The 19,880-nt window shown below is 51.3% G+C and overlaps 1 protein-coding gene across 1 annotated transcript in view; it reads right to left on the bottom strand.

Moving 5' to 3' along the window:
• Jakmip1 (janus kinase and microtubule interacting protein 1) overlaps positions 1–17,379 on the bottom strand; it is a 93,361-nt gene extending 75,982 nt beyond the window's left edge. Inside the window, exon 1 of the mRNA XM_033758774.1 lies at positions 17,365–17,379. The gene's annotated coding sequence lies outside the window, so the exon portion shown is untranslated. The remainder of the gene's footprint in view (positions 1–17,364) is intronic.
• Between the last annotated feature and the right edge of the window lie 2,501 nt (positions 17,380–19,880).

The raw sequence follows: 19,880 nt of genomic DNA, 5'->3' as shown, positions 1-19,880 counted from the left end.
ATATGTATTAGTTCAACCTGAGTCTAAGTAAATATTTCCCTTCATATACACTAACACATTAAGGTAATGTGTGTGTTAGTCTGCACAAAACCCAAAATCTCACGCAGCAACACAGGCAGGTCCCAGTGAAATACCCTGGGGACACTGGCTCAGGGCCCTTCCAGCTCTGCCAGTCCAGTCACCACAGCTCAACGTGGAGCCTGGCCCAGGGCCTGTGCAGAGCAGGTGCACACTAAATGCTGACAGCTAAGCCACAGCGAGGGTGCAAGGCCCATGTTCACAACCCCAAACCACACCCGCTGGCAGATGGGTCTGAGCATAGGAGACACCTACTCAGGCGAGAGACGCCAGGGTTGAGGCAGCAGACAGGCGGCGACAGAGCAGAGCAGCAGACCCAGGTAAGTGCAGAGGGGCTGTGTCTCACAGAGTGGCTCTTAATTCGTAGCTGCATTTGAGACAATTAAGTTATTTTAATAATGCCATCATTTTCCCATCAAAACCACTGCAAGAAAAATTGCCCAGGATGTCATCTGCACTCCCAGAAGGAATTTACTACAGAACATGATGGTCCCCTTCCAAGTCCCCAATCCACAAGCTAAATAACTGAAGGGAAGCCTTCCATGCCCTGAGCAATTAGGCAGGGAATCTGTCAGATGTCTGCCATCCCCTAAAACATGGAACTAAAAAACACACAGGGAGGGGTGCATTTCCCCTAGAAAGAGGCAGGACTGACGAGGAAGCCACTTGGAGCCTTGGAAGGACCAGTGTCCCCAGGACCCCGCCCCACTGTGTGCAAAGCCACGCCCAGCACTGCAGTGGTGGCCAGGGAGCCAGGGAGCCACTATCAGCCCCTTACTGTCCCGCCCTACTCCCAAAGCCCCGCCCCACCATGATGACCCACGGAAATCACCCTAAACATATCTCTATGCCTGGGCCTGTGCTGGCTCCTCGCCTGATAGCCCTTTCTTCTTCTTTCTCTGCTCAGCAAACTCCTGCTCATCCCTCAAGACCCTACAACACCCTGCCTCTCACAGGAAGTCTTCCCCAGAGAATCGCTCGCTCCACCAGCCTGCCTGGAGCAGGTGGGTGGAAAGGGGTTTGCTGCTCATCCCAAGCAGCAGGAAGTTGGGTGAGAAATATGAGTGGAGAAGCACGCGCCCAGACCAGTGTGGTGGGAGACATTTCTGGTGACAGCGTGGGGGGTGGATTAACATCAGGTCTGGGACAATGAAGTTGACTGTCAGGCAGCAAAAGGTAGGCAGGCACTTCACTCCTCCTGTCCAGAGTGCCCCTCCACAGCAACACCGCCGAGAAAGCTATGCACTTACTCCCAGCAACCGCACTGGCGCGGCTCCTACCCACCCGGGCCTTGCGAGGCACGGCTCTGTCCTCCGCATTTCACAGTCGATCCCCACAAAAGCCTGAAAGGCAGCACCGCTCTGAAAAGTTAGATCCACAAAGGAAGCCGTGCAGCACTGCACAGCTCCAGGTGGGATTCAAATGAGACGGGCATGCTCCAGGGCCGGGGAGGCAGCTGGAGAAATCAGAGCAAACTCCTAACTCCCCCTTAGAAATCCACCTGCAGCACTGAGGGCCCCTGAAGCCCACAGGGATCTACGCAAGCACACGGCTGCAGGAGGCTCACCATAGGAAAAGAAGAAACCAAGGATATATTCGCTCCACGTCCAGAAACTGAATGCACCGCGAAACGCGAGCTAGATGCTGCGGGCCATTCAGGCCGAGGCTCTCTTACCTCCATTCCTGGTCTGCAGCCCTGCTCCGACCCCTGGGTGCTGCTTAGATGGCTGATCCCTGGGTCCCAGCCTAGACTTAGCGAAGAGTCGTGTCTGGAGGCCACACCCAGAAATCGAAAAGTCTGCACACCAATTTTCTACATAGTGACATCTCAGGCCACTGCTGAGGATGGACACTCGCAGCCATGGAAAGGCTCAGCTCTGCGAGTGGCTTTGCTTTGCCACCGTGGGGACCCAAAGCCTGGTACTCAGTGGGTGTTCAAGAAATACCTGGTGACTGAGTGAGGCCATTGATCCACCGCTACTCTAAAGTGACCTGCCAGCATTTCTGAACACCTGGCTTCCCGTGTGTTTCTCGGGAGCAGATGGGCTCTGCAATCACCTTCTCACCTCCAAGAGCCCAGCACAGAGCCAGCCAGGCAGGAGCAAAGCAGCCACAGAAAATGAGGAGAAACATCGCCATGTGTTCAAAGCCAGCCTGGGCTATACAGCAGGACCCTGTCTCAAAAAGCCAAAGAAAAGGGAACATTCTGCCAGCAATGAGCACATGAATGCTACCATATGGCACCAATCCGGCCATGCACATTTTCACTTCCTAACATTTCCGCAGCCAGGGTGCCCTGTCATCACGTAATTGGCAGCATTCCCCCTTACTTTGGTGGTAAAAAGCACTGATGCGTCTCGCAATGGATGGCATCTTCGATTTTCTAAAATATGGCACCTAATGCAGTCCATAATTCTGATTTAAAAATTTAAATCAGATGCCAACGCAGCCAACAGATTGCTGTACGCTCCCTTTCCTATGATTTGCAAAAATAAATGCAACACCATCTGTTCAGAGCTTCGGGCTTCAGCCCCGGTCCTCCTCGTGACCCATGGATTCAGCCAACGCGATGCAAATCAGAGGTCAGAGGCAAACACAAACGTCTCCTTCCAGAGGTGAGAGTCAGTTCCGAGCTCACCTTGGGCTCCCTCCCAGCCCCGCTGCCCCATACCTGGCCAAGGCAATCTCATGGCCACGCCCAGCACGTGGCAGCTGTCGATCCTTCTGGGATGGTTCGGGACCCACAGCCCTTGGCCAATGCCCACAGCCCTGCCCTTCCTATATCCACTCATGGCTAGGCAGGGCCCAGGGCTCCTTGGGACAGGCATGGGATGGGATGTGGATGTTCTGAGAATCAGAGGAGGCTAGCTGAAATTTCTCTGAAAAGCAGAAAAGTCCAAATAAATATAGATATTTTTGCCATATTTAGGAAACCACAAATATGCAGATATGGGATCGCCAAATTTTCAAAGAAAACCTTGGCATATGTGTCCCATAACACTTTTTTTAGACTAAACCCCCCACCATTTTCCTAACCTTTGCACAAGGCAGTAGCATAAGGCACTACACAATCCACAGCTGGAATCTCCAGGCTGGAACCCCAGCACGGCCACCTTCCCTGGGTGCCTGCGTGTGGACCGGTGCAAAGCATCTCTGGTTGTGCTATGCAGGCCAGGCCAGTCTCCCCACCAAGCCCCAGCCGGAAGCACTCCGAGTGAGGCAGCTACTCCCTGGGGCGGCTCTGTCAGCAGCAATGGCGCCAGCTCTCAGTGCAGCTGGCTCTCTTTCTCTGGATCATTTTCTTCCCTGAAAGAAGAAAGCTTCTACATCTCCAGAAGATTTTTCTGGGCCACATTTCCAAAGCCACAGCAATACATAACTGTACCATGCGACAGGGCCACCCCTGTTCCATGTGCAACTTTGGTCACGTTACTCCCACTTTCTCTCCTCCTCCTCAGCCTGGAGGACGATGGGAGAGAGGACTGACCATGCTCAGACCGGCCCACACACCCAGCTGAGCCCTACGGACACCAAGCTTCCTACCAGCGGTCACAGCTCGCTCTAAAGCAACTGAAAGCCAAGAACCTTCCATGAGAACGACAGGGCAGTGGAGGAAAAGGGGACATACGCCTGCCAGCCTGCTTCCAGGTAGATGAGCATGGATCCAGGATGGGTCCAGTGGGTGAGAAAGGCTGTAGGGGCCAGGAGAAAGGTGCCCACCCGCTTCATTGAGGTCTCCCAGCACAGGCTGGTCAGACAGGGCTGTGCAGAGACCAGTGGACGTTAAAGGCTTGGGTTGGGGCCACAGTGGGCCAAGTCTGGGCAAGAATAGATCAGTGAGGCAGAACAGCAAGTACCAAAGCAGACTGGAGGGGCACAAGGGTGGAGCTGGGCCTACCAGTCAACACCGCGATACCCTCAGAGCCTAACAGCAAGCAGCTTCCAGAGGATTACAAATCTAAAGAAAAACAGAGGAATCTCGAATCTCCCTCTAACAAACAGACCCTCAGGAAGGAGGGGAAGGGTCCGAGCATCCACAAAGCAGCAAAAATATGAAGCCTCTGTACAGCAAAATCGTCACAGAGAAGAAACATCAAGTCATGAGTTGAGGAATAAAATACTTGCAACATACCATAGACCACAAGTTAACAAATTAAGAGGTTCTATGAGCCAAAGAAGCAACATGCCAAAGGAAAACTCAGTATAAATAATAAAGAAGCAATTCTCAGAAGAAAGGCAAATGGGCCACAGAAGACAAGAGGTTCAGCCTCACAGGGACAAGAATGAGGGTGAGCACTGGCCCTCCCCGTCACATGAACACAGACCTTAGTTGGACACGCATGAGGGCAAGCTGCTAGGCGTCACTATTTGCATTTGTGCTTGGCAGGTAAAAATTGACACATTTTCTGCATGAGGGGCAATTTCGGTGAAGTCTTTCAGTGCAGGCTGCTTCCATCCCAGACTCGGCCCTGACGGGATAACCCCAGGAGCAGCTCGATGGCACCAGGAAGACCCCAGCTGAGGGGGCCAAGGAGATGTGCATCCCACCCGCTGCCCGAAACTGGGTCACAGACAGTACTATCCCGCTTTCCAGGAGAAAAGGTCCACATCGAACACTCATTAGGGTCACGGCTCTAGAGATCAGAAGGCACTTACTCTTGGGCTCAAAGAAATGAGGCCGTAGAAAAAAAGAATTCTTAGAAAGCGAAGGTGGTGAGCTCCAGACAAAGGCAGGGTAAGCCAAGAAAGCAGAGAAGAAATCAGGTCAGAGAGAAAAACATCAGTGATGCCCAGGAGGCCAAAATGTCAGGGCGTGGGGTAACCCCTAGGGTTTAGAGTGCCCAAAGTCTGGAGGGGGCTCAGATATCCAAGATCAGTAACCTTCTTCCCCATCTACCAGCAACAAGCAACCAGTGGACAAAACTGGAAGTCCATTCCATTTGTAACTGAGTCAAAGGAGCTGGGAATAAACCGAACACATGTGCAGGACGCGGCAGAAAATGGTATTTTTCTTTACGAAGGACACAAAAGAAAACCGGACTGAGAACCAGATTGGGGCACGCTCCAGCCGCATCCCCAAGAGGACACCCCCGTCTCCTCCAGACCCCAGGCCTCTTCTCCTTCCCCCCTTTCCCCAGCCTGCCTCCTGCATCCTGGCTCCCACAGGTCCCTCCCCCGGTGTGCCTCACTAACACCCGGGCTCATTATCACTCAACACAAGGGACCTCCCATTGTCCCAGCACCCCGACTTCTGTCCCTCCTAGTCCATCCGGGCTTTCTCACCTGTGTCTACCTGCAGGTGAAACACAGGCTCTGCACCCTGCCTGGTAGAGTCAGTCCTGCACCCACACGTCTGCCCTGACCTCCCTCCCTCTGCATTACCAGGTTTAGCCTGCATTTTGTGAGCCTCGGTGGGCTCCTGCTGAGACTCTCCTCCCTTCTGACTGCTGTCCTCTGTGCTCCACCACTGTCCCAGGCACTCGCCACATGCAGGCACCGAGCAGAGCATCATGGCTCCGTCATACCATTCAGCCCACAGTCCAGGGCACATTGACAAATGGGACGCAAGGGACCAGGAGGCCTGGGACAAAATAACCCCAACTGGTCCCACCTAGCACTGGGTCTTCCCAGCCCCATCCAGCTGCAGGCGGGGTTGGGTCTGTGGAAATAGCCATCATCACATACAGGCAGACAGGATCTCCCCAAGGTGGTCTCCAGCCACTGTATCGATGTCCTGTGGCTGCTGAAAGGAATAACTGCACAGAGGTGGCTTAAAACAACAGAAGCTGGGCACAGTGCTACACATCTGTCATTCCAACATTCCAGGAGGCCGAGGCAGGAGGATCCCAAGCTCCCATCCAGCCTGGGCAACTTAGTGACTTAGGGAGACCTGAATCAAAATCAAAAATAAAACTCAGCTAGAGATGTAGCTTGGATTCAATCCCCAGCACTGCAAAACCAAGTGACAGATAGGTATTCCCTCATAGTTCCAAAGGCCAAAGTCAAATTTCAGCATCACCAGGCCAAGTGAAGGTGTGGGTGGGTCCTCACTCCCTCTGCGGCTCAGGAGTGAACTAGTGTGGTCGCATCACTGTCCTCCTGTCTCAGCTCCCTCTGCCTGGCCCTCAGGAGGACATTTGTCACAGAGGGCAGGCACACCCAGAAGCAGCACCTCCTCTCAGAACCCTAATCACATCTCCTGCCACAGAAGGTCAAGTCCACAGGCTCCAACAATTGGCCTGGGGCCCTCTCCACTCAGCCCACAACAGCTACAGAGGCGGAAGCTAAGCAACCAGCAGGTGTCATCCACAGCAGCTGTGAAGGGGGAGCCCACACACGGCTCTAGGCTCGCCCACTAGCATAGTCTTGGGTAGGTTTCTCACCCTCGCTGGGCCTCAGTCTCTTTGCCAACAATCCCCACCTCTCAGGCCCTAGCAGGCACTACCTGTGGCATCCCGTCAAGCGCTCAGCACAGTGCCCAGCCACAGGGGCACTCTGTGCTGCATGCACTATTGGAATACTCGGAATCCACTATCTTCCCCCAGAGCTTCTCCTCCTCCTCTTCCTCCCCAGGGCCGAGTCACAGTCATGACAAAGACCTTCCAGCCAGGCAGCCAGGCAGCCAGGCCTAAATCTGGGACACCTAGGGGACCTTTCCCTTCCCTCTCAGCCACCAGCCCCCAGGTCCTCCCACAGCAGGTCCTCCTGACCCTTGTGACCCCCCTAGCAGTGGCCATCACACACCCCCCAGCCACCTCTTCCTCCACCTGGGACAGCCTCCTTACCATGAGGTGAACAGGACTCACAACGGCCAGGGCTATTGGCTGAGCTGGGATCCCAGGCATACAACCTGCACACACAGAGTGCCCAGCCTTCAAAGGGCCATGCCTGGCTTAATACTCTTGCACTGCCAGCTAGAAACTCAGTGGGTTGAGAACAATGGGGCCTGAAAACCAAGTAGCCATTGCTGACATCTATGGGCTTCCATGAGCTGAGCTCAGCATCACTCCTGGCCTCACATGTCACCTGCCTGGGGCACAGCCTCAGTAGCTCCAGGGATGCCTGAGAGTCCATTGTGGACACCTCAACTTTCAAATCAGGGATAAATGAAAGCAACAAACATTTTGGTTTGGAGCCTGGCGGAAATGAGTGGTAGCTTGGACCAGGTGGCCTGACCTAGCCAGGTCCCTGACACCAGTCAGATTTGTCTGCCAGAGGCGACAGCACTGAGCTGACTGCAGGTAAGCCTGCCCGATCCCAGCCTGAGCTTCTGAGAAGACACACAAGTGGCCTAGCAGAGCTGCCCCACACAGTCAGCTTCCACAGGACGGTGTCACGGCCCCAGGACCACAGCACTGCCGGAGGAGACACCACACGCTGCTCGGGGGCAGGGAGGAAGCAGCCCCAGGTGCTGCTGGTGGGGTATTCACCGCTGCTGCCTCGAAATGCCAGACTGTGCCGACAGTGCAGCTCCAGAGTGCGCCACAGGAGGAGCTGGAAGCATACGCACACATGACGACGTGTACACCAATGCCTACGACAGCATTATCCATAATGGCCAAAACATGAAAGCAACCCCAATGCCCATCAGCGGTGAGACATGTCACACATGATACACATGCACGCTAGAATATGGACTATCATTTGGGATAAAGTCTAGATTTCTGCTTCGACGTGGTCAAGTCTTGAAAACAATACACAAAGTGTATCACTAAGTGAAGATGACATGCGGCAAATCCCACTTCTGGCAGTGCCCACCACCAGCACTGGTGAGGAGGAAGAGGGACAGCTGCTAACCTGTGGGGTACGGGTTTCCCTTCTCAGGAGACAGGGTGCTCTGGAATTGGACCGTGGTGACATTTGGACAACACTATGAACAGCGTATCGCAAACACATGAACCACTGAGTTAGAGACTCAAAGGAGCGAATCTTGTGGTATTTGAATCAAAACTCAATAAAGCTATTATTATTTAAAATGTAGATATTAATGTACTGGTTCAACAGTGTCCCTCAGAATACATATCCTTCCCAGAACCTCAGAATGGGACCTCAGAACAGGCATCACAGGTATCCTCAGTTAAGATGAGGTGTGCTGGATGGGGGTGGCCCTTAACCCGGGTGACGGTGTCTCATGCGAGAGACCCCGGAGGAGGAGGCCACTGAAGACAGAAGCGGGGCCGGCGTGAGGAGCCCACAGCGAAGGCACCCTACCCCCACCTCGGCTTCAGCCTCTGCTCTTTCTACCTCGAGCCACCAGTTTGCAGAAATGTGTTCCAGCAGCCACACGAAACTCGTGTGCACACATACTCTGATTTATCTTCAAGCTGACTTTTAACCATCAGGCAAATGAACCAAATCTAAGCTCCGAGGCCCACGGAAGCTCTGTCCCAGCCCTGGGCTTGCCAAGGTCAGCTGTGACCTGGCAAGTGGAGACACAAACCATGGCCTCAGTGACACAGCCTAGGGAGGGGCGGGAGGGGCGGCAGCAGTCAGAGGCAGGGCCACAGCATCAGAGACAGAGACACACAAACAGCAGGCCTTCAGTAAGGCAGGTGACATTCTGCCAGGCCCTGGATCAAAGGGACTGACACCAACAGTGTCTCCTCATAGGATGGGCGGTTACTGACCCAGGTCAACAGGCACCTAGGTCCTGAGTTTCAGACTCGTGTGACTCCCGCTGGCCCACACAAGCCTAACTCCCCCAGGGCTCCCCATCCCCTGCATGTTTGGACTTCCACTGTCTCCCCATCCCAGAAGGCCTTGCCAGCCCCAAGCCAGAAGTCTCCAAGTCCTCCTCAGCCTCCAGCTACAGGAGCCATCAGAGGCGGCTCAGGCCCTGACAACTCCACCACACCACTGGAGAGCTGCCACATCTGACCACCCAGACTCAACTATGGACCTTGGAGGGCTCTACAGTGCCGCCCTGGAAAGCACTTACAGGTGGTGTTCCTCCTGGGTCCCTGGAGAACACACATAGTCACATACCAGTGAACAGCACTCTAGTCAATGACAGCCCACGCTAGACAGTGGTCCCATGAGATTATAGCTCCTGGTGACACCGTGGCCAGCTCAGACTTTATGAGAGATAAAAACTCACCTAATGATGCATTTCTCAGAACACATCCTTGTCATTAAATGACCACTGACTGTAGTTTATTCCCCACTTCACAGAGAAAGAAAGGGCTCAAGAGAGCTTACATCTCTGGAGGTCACACACCCAGCAAAAGAATGACAGAATGTGTTGCCCTTTGGATCCCTCTGGCTGCAGGGTGCTTCTGCCCCACCAGTGGGAAGGGGAGGCTGTGAGCCTGAAGCTGGTCCCCAAGGTTGTGTCTCACAGCTGCAGTGAGTCACAGGGGTTAGGGAGTGTCACTTACCTTGGGGCACTGGAATCAGACCTGGTCCACCTCACTGCCCACTCTGGTGGGGCCAGAGCCATGTCCTTACTGCTCAGGTGGTTTTCACAGGCAACAGAGGCAGAAGAAACCACTCTGGAGCAGCGGTTCCAGCACTAGCTGCACACAAGAAGCATCAAATTCTAACAAGAACCCCAGGTGATACAGTGACATGCACAAGAGCAACACCTGCCCTCCCACCTACCCACCTACACTTTGCCTAGCAAGGCCCAAGTCCTGTCCAAATGGGATGCTAGGCCTGTCACAGTCCCCACTGAGGGGCAAAGCCAGAATCACACAAGCCAGGCCCAAAGTTGCCCGGAAACCTCTCAGGCAGGAACTTCAGAGGTTTAGAGAAGCAGTTCTCAGACTGTGACCCTGTGCAACAACCTCCTAGAGAACACTGCAATTCTGCCTATGCTGGCCCCTCCCCAGTGAACAGGCACGTCTTTATTACTTTTTCATTGCCAGGTCAAAGTGCTCAATCAACATCCACAAGCTAAAGCTCACGGTTTGCAGAAGTTTCAGTCCATATCAGCTGGCCCCAAGGTAGGGTTGCACGGGCAAGGGATATCAAAGAGGAGAAACAGTCCATGGCAGGGTAGGCAGGATACAGGAAACAGCAAGCCTGCTTTCCTTCTTTCCCTGTACAGTCTACCTAGGCTACAAGCCTATTGATTGTGCCACCCACACCCAGAGTGAGGCTTCCTTCTTCAGTAGTTCTGCCATCCATAACTACTCCAAACCAATCAGTGGACTAATCCAGTTACCACACCCATAATCCAATATCACAATCATGACCCAGCTACTCCCAAAAACCCCACCTGTAAGTGTGTGAGGCTTTGGGGGGTCATCTGGATACAAGCCATAACAGGGTGCTCCTATTCAGCAACCAGGTGACATGATACAGATGAACTGTTGTGTCTGAGGTCTAAAGTGTCCCCCAAATTCTCATGTGTTCAGAAGTGAGACTTTTGAAGGTGACTGGATCTTGGGGGCAGTCAGCACTGACTTCCTATTAAGAGGCGAAGTCTGGTCAGAAAAGTCAGGTCAGAGGGGGCTTGGCCTGGCAGGGTTCACCTTCCTCTCAGCTCCTCCCTTCTCTCTCTGCTTCCTGGTCACCATGCTATGAGCAGCTCTTCTCCACCAGACCCTTCCACTATGCTTTCCCGCGTTGGAGCCAGTCAACTAGGAGCTAAATCCTCTGAAAACAGTGACCCAAAATAAACTTCTCTTCCTTTAAATTGTGCAAGTCAGATATTATGTCTCAGCAACGAAGAAGTGACTAAGACATGGCCCAGGGATCATTTCGGGTCACCCTAGTTTAGTACAGGCTCTGCAGCCACCCTGGGGAGGTCTGAACCCCAAGTCTGTATGCACTGTGAGGCCTTGTGCTGTAGGGGTGTCACCCGGAAAATGACCAAGTGACGGTGTCTACCTCAAAGGTTCTTGGGAGGAGGTAACAGACTGATACAGTACAGTACTGTGAAAACACCTGTGTGACACATGCTGTAATTGGTTCAAACTCCTTATCACCAACACCACCACTTACCACATGAAAATCACCACTACCATCATCACCCTGCCGTCTCCACCTTCACTACCACCTGCCTTACCACCATCAACCACTACTACCACCCTTACCACAGCCACCTCCACTGCCAGTGGGGATACAAGTCCAGCCATCAGAGGACACCAGCCTAGGCCACCTAGGGTAAGAGAAGGATATGGAGCCCACTCAGTGGAAGCAATAATGACTCCCTTCACTACTTGTTCTATAGGAAAAGCCAGAAGCACACAGTAAAACTGAGATGGATGTGGGCACACAGAATCTTCACAGGCCTTAAATGTTGGTGATTCGACCCCAAAACGCACATAATCCAACAGTGCGCTGAGGCAAGCTGTCTTCTCGTGTGACTCCTGACTGAAAGAGCCCACACGCCCTGCCTTCACAAATGTACTGCACCACTCAGTGCCTGCCTCGATGAAGTGGGTGCATGCTCATTTCTAATGCAATGACAGCCACGCATTACTGATGCTCACCATTAATAAGCAGCAACTAGTAGTGATGTTTACCCCAGCAAGTGACACTGCTCACTCCTCCTTGGACCCATCCCACACCTCCATGCAGGAGTTCCCAGCCCACTCTTTTCCTTTATGTGAATGCTTCTGAAACATTATAGTCCAATGCCGCTGATCTCTAGGCCCACGACCAGACCAGCCCACACCCCTCCCATCTGACTTGGCAGGAGAGCTGCCCAGGGCAAAGGATGCTGGCCGGGTGCATTGACCGAGAAGCCAGCCCTTCAGCAACTTCACATCCTGCTGAACTTTCGGTTTCCCCAAGGGGCAGTGACCTGGTCCCCTGGCACCAATCAGATGATGTGCAGATTGCATTAACAAGTCCCAGCTGCAGGAAACTGTGTCTCCTGGGAGGAAGGAGGAAGGGTTGTGCACAGAGGGTGACCAGGCCAGGGCCACATTTAAATCCTGCGCTGCTCCAGCCCTGGCCTGTGCTCCTTCCTGTCAGCCGCAAGAGCTGTGGCTAGCTAGACCTGTTCCAGACCCTAGGAAGGAGAGGACCCGCCCTGGGCCATCCTAGGTAGCTCATGGCCATCCCATCGGGCCTAGTGCTAGGACATAACTAGGCAGGGCATGGGAACTCCAGGATGGCAGTGACCATGGCTCCCCAAGTGCCCAAGGCCCTGGGGCTAGAAGTACTTGGGCCAGCAAGCTGCTCTAGTCTGCGAGGCTCTGTGCAGGTGGCTGCCTCTCCCAGGATACGACCCTGCCCTCTGCACCACAAACTGCCATCTCCTCAGCTCCCAGCTCCACCACAGATGATGACATGGAACAGTGGTGCCAAGTGTCACCTGAGAGAGGAGAAGAGGCGGCTCGGAAACAAGACAACTGAGCTGAACTGAGGCTGATGCTCAGAGCTCGGGGATGCCTGGAGGAAGTGCGTACCTCCAGAGTCTTCCTGGGAGCTAAGCAGTTAACAAAGGACAAATACCTCAAAGAAGAAATGCAGCCTTCAGGCCCCAGGAGGCCTGCATGGGCATTTGGCCTGAGTTCCCAAGAAGGAAATGGCTGCCTCAGGAGGTTAGGTCAGGGACCACTGGCTACTGGCAGGGACAGAAACAAGATCCTTATTCTCTCCTCTATTTGAATAGTTACAATAACAAACACCACTTCAGTGATTTTAAGAGGCTTTAAAGCCTTAAGGAAACTGTAAAGGAAGAAAAGACAATGAAAATTTGAAGGAAAACTGGTCAAAACACAATCTAAAAACATAATGAGCCTCTATAGGGGGTGGAATAATTTCATCAAAATCTTCTGCCTTTATTTCAAAACTGCCCCTCCACCAAGATGCCCAGGGTGCAACTGGGGGTGATCCATTCCCTCCACCTCAAGGTGACAGAGACCTAGAGGGACAGAGGTCACAGAATGGATGGGAGACACAGCAACTGACACCTCAAGATGCCTCTGCCACTAGCAACACACTTGAAAACTTTATTTTGCAAAGTTTTCAGACCTACAGAAAAGTTCCAAGAATAGTACAATAAATGCCCTGATACCTTAATCTGGATTCATCAACTATTTGCACGACCCCACATCTGCTTTATCTACCATAAAGACACACTGCTCAACAGATATATCTATTTTTATGAATTATTTGAAAGTTGCAGATGCCAGGACATCTTAGCCTACGTGCTGTGACTTTGATCTTCCAAGACCAAGACCGTTATAAAAATCACAAAATAGTCAGCCCTCTGTGTCTGTGGGTTCCACACCCATGAATTCGACCAACCAGCCATTAAAAACATTTCAAAAACTGCATCTGTACTGAGCACATGTAGACCTTTTCCTTGCTGTTCCTCCCTGAATGAGACAGTGTAACAACTGCCAGTGGCACAGACACTGTATCAGGTACAATAAATCTTCTAGAGATGATTTCAAGCACACTAGCCAATGAGTGCAGATAATGCAAAGGTGACACCATTTTCCATAAGGGACAAGGGACATAAGCATCCTTAGGCTTGGTTTCTGAGAGGATTCTAGAACAAATCCTCAGTGAATACCGAAGGACAACTGCACAATTTTCAAAATCAGAAATTTTGTCACTGATGTTTTTACAATGTCCCTATAAACACAATGACTACTGTCCTTGATCCGAGCCTCAGGGCACTTACTCAAGAGCAATCGCTCATAGGATTGCAGGTGTGCCGGAAGTGCTCTGAACCGCCAACTTCCCCAACATAACTACGCAGAAATGGGCAACTTAATGAGGAACAAGAACGGCCACATCATCAGGTAAAGAATGTTCTTTGATACATAATAGGGCAAGATGGCTGAAAGGGGTCCTAGGAGCAGTGACAAAGGACTAAGGCCCCTCAGCCAATGCCAGGACTGATCTTTGGCGCCATGTTGAAGGAATCAGAAGCCGTGCACGCTCGGACCTCAAGGCAGCTGTTCCCTCTGTCCCTGGCAGCTGGACCGGAGCAGGCGATAGTGCAGATGATCTAGGAAACTGGGCTCACACCTCTCAACTTGAGATCACTGTGGGGGGGTTCACAGAGCTGCCATGGGCCTCCGTTTCCTCATCTGCAAAGCCACCAGCTCTTCTCTAAAACCCTGGGAGCAGCTGAACGTGCTCTTAGTTCACCACACCTCAAGCCCCTCCCCTTGTCTCTTAGCACCTCTTTGCACGCGCGATAGTGCAGATGATCTAGGAAACTGGGCTCACACCTCTCAACTTGAGATCACTGTGGGGGGGGTCACAGAGCTGCCATGGGCCTCCGTTTCCTCATCTGCAAAGCCACCAGCTCTTCTCTAAAACCCTGGGAGCAGCTGAACGTGCTCTTAGTTCACCACACCTCAAGCCCCTCCCCTTGTCTCTTAGCACCTCTTAACTAGGCCATGAGCCCCAGCTCCCAGGAAGCCCGCCTGTGTCAAGGACCAGCTCCTTCCCTGCCCCCAATCTGTTGTGTACCTGGCCACTTCCTCCCCTCTCCCCTCTGCCATGTTGCCTTATCTGCCCCCGACCCTGGCCACTCTGAGCCATGCAGACTTCTGACCCAGTGTCCCCTCATACTGGCAGTAGAACATAGTCACAAACTACCCTTGGCTCCCCTACTGCCTGAAGGTAAAATCCAAACTCCCTGTGTGACCTCCATCTCCCCCCATACCACCATCCTCTCCACATTCTCCTACCCTGCCAAGCAACCAAGGCCAGAGGCAGCAAGTAGGTGGTGTTCTCCAGGGACTGCCGAGGCCACAGAGCCTCAGACAGACTGAGGAACTCACTCAGAGTCAAAAAGCTCCTGTGTGATAGCAATTGGGCCCAAATAAATGAAGTCCAAAATGTGGACCGCATGAAAAACGAAAATATTTATCAACATCAACCATTTCTGCGCACTTGCTGCCTCTGGACAAAGTCTGAAGAGCACTAAAATGGAAGTGCCGGAGTACAGCAGGAACACAGATGGAAGCCCTTCTTTCCCTTTTGCAGTATTTTCATTAATTCTGCGCACAGCTTAAGTGTTCACAGTGTCAATCACAACTAGAATTTAGCAGATTCTGAGTGATAGTTCCCTGGCAACCCATTCACAGCCAATATACTATGTGCAGGTGATCAAAGGGGCCTAACCTCAACTGAGGACTCACCCAGCACAGCTGCCCCAGGGCTCTCCCACCAACTCAGCTGTGCCCAGGCAGAAGGATGCTGCCCCAGAACATGCCCTGCACGTCCACACTCGCAGCATGCCTACCAGTCCTTGGCTCTCTGCATTTGAAAAAGACTTTTAAGATTCAGGGCTCAGAATCTTCTTTTCAATTAAAGAGATGCCTGAGGTCTCCCTTGGAAGAAGGGTAAAAGGTGAAATGTGTATTTACTGAATGGTCATCTTGACCTATCAAGGCCTTTGTCCTCTCTGAACCTGAGTTCCCTCATCTGTGTGACAGAGATAATTCTGACAGTGTATCTAGAACTATAACTAAAATCCCTCCCAGATGAGGCGCACTGCTCAGTGTACATACAAGGGTAAGCGCAAAGGCTCTCAGAACCAAAATGGAGTCACTTATGTCAAACTCCAATAAAATGCAATCAAGAAGTCACAATGGGAAAATCCCACATGTATTTGCCTAAAACAAGATCACACACACACACACACACACACACACACACACACACTCAATCAAAACCACACCTTTGCAGTAAAGGCTACTTCTATGAGGGCATCTTTCCAGTGACAGGTGGTCCAAACTAAATCTAGCTGTGCAATAATCAATACGTACATCACTATGATAAGCCCTGAAACCAATGAACTCTTGCTTCAAAACTGCCTGCCAAAAAAAATCCCTATACTTCTCCTTTTTGCTCTTAAGAGTTTCTCCATTTAAAAAAAAAAAAAAAAAAAAAAAGGTAAATAAAATGGAAGTTTCTCCTTGCCTCAAGCTCCCCAGACATGCCTGACCTATCCTAGCACACCTATTTCAGACTGCAAACCCCTGCACATCCCTAACTGAATTCATTTCACTGAAGAGTGCCTCTCTCTGTACTTTAGGCTGAAAGTAGCTGGCATTATTTCCATTTATTGAAAACTACTGCATGTGCTCTGGAGTCAGACACCTAATGAGAAGAAAGGACTGTAAGTCACTGACAGGCTTGAACTTGACCTTAAGCACAGAAAGGAACCTTGGGACCTAAACTGTCAGAAAGCCACGCATTTCAGAGCAGGGCTTCAGGATCAAGGTGGAGGGCTACCTGGAAAGGGTTTCCTGGAGGCAGAGAGACAGCGCAGAGGCTGTGCCTTTGTCGGGTAGAAAGCTAAGAAGCTGGGGTAAATTCAAGATATGAATATTTGGGGAGGTAAAACCAAACAGGTCTTACAACTCAACTGAATACAGACAAGGAAGAAATCCTAAAGCACACATTAAAGCTATATTGTACATTTTAATCTGTTTACCAAGCTCCTTATCTCCCCTTATCATTTCTACCATGGAGATGCTCTTCCGCAGAAAGGGGAAGCGGTACTGTGCTACATCACCCTGACTCACTCAGGATGGGGCAATGGGTCAAAAAATTAAGGGCTGGAGGATATCATCTCTGTGTTTACCAATAGAGAAACTAAGGCTCACAATAGGGATAATTCATGGAAACTTCCACCGAACATAGCATTTAAGGACGACTCTGCCAGGCAGCATGACTTCCTTTGAGGTGTTGCCTCTGTGGGCAAAACCAAAGCGGCACTGTCAGCTTGCATGGCCAGAAAGGGCTGGTGCTTGTTACCTTGCTGTCATGTAGTTACCCTGCCTGGACACTCACTGGCATCTGAAACCACAAAGGACCTTGAGGTGGGAGAAGGTATTGGTAGAGAGATGTCAACCACGCCAAATGGAAAAATATTCGGCAAACTTTCCCATGTACAGATGGGATGAGACACTCAAACGAAGGCAGGAGAAGCACACATAGAGGCAGAATCTGAACCCAGCCTCTTAACTCCAATTCTGTGCTCTTCTACCCTGGATCCTATACATACCTGGCCTGGTAAAGCCTATAAGCCACCTACTCCCAGAAGCTTTCTGACAGTCAAGGCTCCTGCACCTGGGCCTCTCCAGAGAGTAGCAGAATGTAGAAAAAAGGGACATATGTCAGACCTAGAGTGAGGTCCCAGCTGTGTGTCCTTCTTCAAGTTGTGTCATCTGAGTCCCAACAGTGCTGCACATGAATGAAGGTATCCACTGCAGGCTCTGAGACACAGCAGCCCCCTCACATGCGCTGACAGTGGTAACGGTCAGACTAACAATGGCTACATTCCCTGGATATTAGAGAAGCCTCTGCACACGTCCAATGCCACTACCTAATCAAAACTACCCTCTTCACTACTACCTGGGTTCCATCCTGCATGGAAGCGCTGCACATGCACCAGGCGGTCCCTCTGCCCACGGCTCTCCTTCCCGGGCCCTAAGCGAAAACTGAGAAGATGAATTCTAACACCTCGTCAGCCACTTCCGTTTCCGGTACACCGGGCTTCACTTCCGGTCTACTAGGTTTCACTTCCGATCCGGCTTTAAAATCAACCTATCCCTGGGCCAGGGATTTAGCTCAGTGGTTCTGCCGCCTGCCTTGCAAGTGGAAGGGCCCAACTTCGAACCCTGGTACCAAAAAATAAATAAAAAATAAAAAATAATAAAGTCAACCTAGCCTTTTCCTTTACAGCCTGCCGCAAACCCTACTGCCACGCCCACTTTATTGCCTTTTGTTCTTGCCCTATACCCTGAGTAGAGAACTTCAAGCCCTGACCTTGAAATAATTACCCATGCCCTCTCGTGGATATTTTAAAAATGAACCTTTAATGTTTTCTATCTCTTTTAATGGAGAGACCTGGATCCAGCGCATCCTGTCATATTCTCTAGTCACTTCCATCCAGACCTCACCCCACCCGAAAGCAGGTCTCTCACCTTCCTCATAGCCCCTTGTACTTGGTCGAGTCCTTTCCCTGTCACGGGGCTGTCACAGCTGTCTCTCCACCACCGCCAGTGCTTGCCTAGGACACTCCTGGTCATTCATTGTTATCAGTTGCTTCTCTGGGATAGAGAAAGTGCTCCAAAGCTAGCAAGTGACAGATTGCTACACCTACAAGGACCAGGTTACAAAATGGATACAGTGTGCTCCCAGGAAAAAATAAAACTAGCATATATGCTGAGGAGAAGGGGACAGAAGATGCTTTATAAACCTCTCTCTCTCTCTCTCTCTCTCAGCAGTCCATGTGAAGCTGCTCCAGGAAGGGAACCTCTACAATGCCTTCCCTCCACAAAATGGTACTTAAAATATTCCAATTGATGAAGCCCTTCCAGTATCATCACAAAACCACCTACCTTAATTCCCTCCCCCAAAACTCAACAATTTCAGAAAAAATTGCTATATATAACATATTCAGAGCCCACATAAAATCCTCATGAAATATAGGAGTGAGTGCTGTTTATTGAGATTCAAAAAAACACAGAGAAGTTTCCTTTAGGATATTCTGTGCAAGTGGGGTTTTCTTTTTTTTGTTTTTCTTTGTTTAGCTTTTCACTGTAAAATCTTAACAGGAGCTGAACAGGAGAGTCTCTTTGAGGTAGGGATGGGCAAGACGTGTACTACAAGAATTAAGCCCCATGACTGTACCTGCACCATTCTCTCCTCAGATATGACTCAACAAACATCCACCAAGTAATGATGACAACAGTCACCACTATGTGGCTCTCATGTGTGCCCAGAACTATTCTAAAGTTTACAAATGACCTGTATTTTGCAGCCTACAGCCTGGGTATGTCCACACTAAGAAGTGGCCCATCCCAGGAGGAAGGGAAGAATACCTCAGCAACATGACACAATCACCAAGGGGCAGTGGGGGTGACAGCCAGGCAGGCTGGCCTTAGTATCTGGGTTTTCACTTGCTCTACTCTGTGGCTCCCAGGTGCTGGGTATCACACCAGAACCTGAGGATAGAGCTTCCAGGGGCAGCTCAGAAACTGTTCCATCAGAGGCCAGAGTGGTTTCATTTATAAGGCAAGGAGCTCCAGCCAGCCAGCACACCAGGGCCTGACAGCTGCCTTACCTAGGTGGTGAGAGACCTCGGGGCTGTTTTGGTTTACATCTAAATGTCTCCCCAAACCCTCAAGCATTCACAGATGGGAATTTTGGCACGGTGGTTGGATTATGGGGGTTTAGAGGTGATTTGCTGTTTGGTGGGACCTCATCTGAACAGGCAGCTCCTGTAGCCATGGCCTGGAAGGGGTCATCTCCCTCCCCAGCGCCTCCCTTCTCTCTGCTTCCTGCGCACCATGATGTGAGCAGCTCTCCTCTGCCAGCTCTTTCCATGCCCTTCCTGCCTTGGAGTTGGCAGACCATGCAAGAGACTTCAGAAACAGTGAGCTAAATAAACCACACCTCCTTTAAATTGTGGTGTTGTTCCAGCGATGAGGAAAGTGACTTAACTGCTTCACACATGTGAGTTTGGTGCTGCTGAGCTCCTAGAGAAGCACCTATGGACTCCCTCATTTATAGGAAGAAACCATTGTAGAGCTGAGGTCAGCAACTTTCTCGAGTTTTTACCCGAATACAAAGCCTTTGCTTTTTCAATTGCTACTTGCTGGCCCTTGGCAAACTCCCTGCATCATTTAGGAAACCCCCTTTATTCAAGTTCAAAGGTCTTTTAAGAACTTCCAGAAAAGGCCCCAACCACCCGTTGATTTCTGCCCCACGTCTGCTGAAATGAGTCATGAGACTGACAAATAACCACACCAGCAAGAACGAGCCGAAGCAGCTGGTGACTTCTGAGCAAAGAGAACTCCTTTCTGTGGTTCCCACATCCTTTCTGCTCCAGCCTCCTGACATGGCTTGATGTGCCGGGACACAGC

The sequence above is a fragment of the Fukomys damarensis genome, unplaced genomic scaffold (genome assembly GCF_012274545.1).
Source record: "Fukomys damarensis isolate Sample0158 unplaced genomic scaffold, DMR_v1.0_HiC HiC_scaffold_35, whole genome shotgun sequence".
Taxonomy (NCBI): Eukaryota; Metazoa; Chordata; class Mammalia; order Rodentia; family Bathyergidae; genus Fukomys; species Fukomys damarensis.
This window is presented reverse-complemented; position numbering and strand designations above follow the sequence as displayed.